A 1,660-nucleotide genomic window follows, 5' to 3' on the forward strand; every position below is an offset into this window, starting at 1 on the left:
AAATTATTCAGCTTCTCTAATCCTGCATTGGGAGAAGGCAATGGCACCCCACTCCAGTACTCTTGCCTGGAAAATCCCATGGACGGAGGAGCCTGGTAGGCTGCAGTCCATGGGGTTGCTAAGAGTTGGACACGACTGAGCGACTTCACTTTCACTTTTCACTTTCATGCATTGGAGGAGGAAATGGCAACCCACTCCAGTGTTCTTGCCTAGAGAACCCCAGGGACTGTGGGGCCTGGTGGGCTGCTGTCTATGGGGTGGCACAGAGTCGGACACGACTGAAACGACTTAGCAGCCTTCTCATCCACACAACAGAGGTAATAACGTGCTTTCCTCTTTGTGTTGTTTTGAAAATGAAAAGAGAATATGCAAGCAAAGCTTTGAGCTTCTTGCTGCCATGGAGGAAGCACTCAGAAGTGCTGTTGTTATCAATATTATGAAACCAGTTCATCTGCTTTTATGCCTGTTCACTGGTCATGGTTGCCAGATAGCCCTGTTAGCTGTTGAATTCCCCAGCACTCAGCAGCAGATTCTGTGTTTCCTTCAAGAGGGGCTTCATTCCCCACCCCACCGCCCTCAGGCTCAGCCTGGTCACCAGCGCTTGCTCTGGTCACTGTCTGACTTTCACCCACTGCACTGTTCTTCTCTGTGGAATTCCAGCAAAGCGACACCTCTGAGCAACACCTTGTGCAAGAAGACACTTTTCTTACTGTATTGTGAAAAATGAAAATATACCAAGAAGTATAAGAAGGAAATAAAAACCACTACCCAGAGGCAATAACAGCTAACATTTTAATACCTCACTCTTCAGATATGGGGATATGTGTGTATATATACGTATACACACACACGTAATAAATGAAAGTGAGTGTTAGTTGCTCAGTTGTGTCTGACTCTTTGTGACCCCATGGACTGTAGCCCGCCAGATTCCTCTGTCCATGGGATTCTCCAGGCAAGAATACTGAAGTGGGTTGCCTTTTCCTCTTCCAGGGGGTCTTCCTGATCCAGGGATTAAACCTGAGTCCCCGGCACTGCATTGTGGGCAGATCCTTCAATGTCTGAGTCACCAGGGAAACTCTATATATGTGTATTTAAAACTAGATCACAGCATATACAGTGGCATTTTCCCTTTGTTCATTTAACATTTGACATTCACTTAACATAGTATGGTTTCTCAAACCATTAAATAGTCTTCAAAATTTTTGTTTTTAAAGAGAATCACTTTCTAGAAAAGAATTTTGAATTATTTAAATACTCGTTCTTTTGTCATTGGGCTTGCTTTTCAGGTTTTGCTGTTAGGAATAACATTATTATGCGTATCTCAGGACAAGCATCTAAAATACTCACTTCCTTTGTTTAGTATTTTATTTTTTTTGGCTAGGTGGTGCAGCTCTTGGGACCATAGTTCCCCAACCAGGAACTGAACCAGGCCACAGCAGTGAAAGCCTGGAATTCTAACCACTAGGCCACTGGGGAACTCCCTTTTATTAGTATTTTATTTTTTTGGTTACACTGAAAGTGTGATGTGCTCTTAGTTACCCAAGAGCAGAAACTGAACCTGTGCCCTCTGCAGTGGAAGCTTGGAGTCTTAACCAGTGGACGGCCAGGGAATTCCCTTTATTAGCATTTTAAAAGTTGTGGTCTAGTTTCCCTGAAATAT

This window comes from Bison bison, unplaced genomic scaffold (genome assembly GCF_000754665.1).
Source record: "Bison bison bison isolate TAMUID 2011002044 unplaced genomic scaffold, Bison_UMD1.0 scf7180017864299, whole genome shotgun sequence".
Taxonomy (NCBI): Eukaryota; Metazoa; Chordata; class Mammalia; order Artiodactyla; family Bovidae; genus Bison; species Bison bison.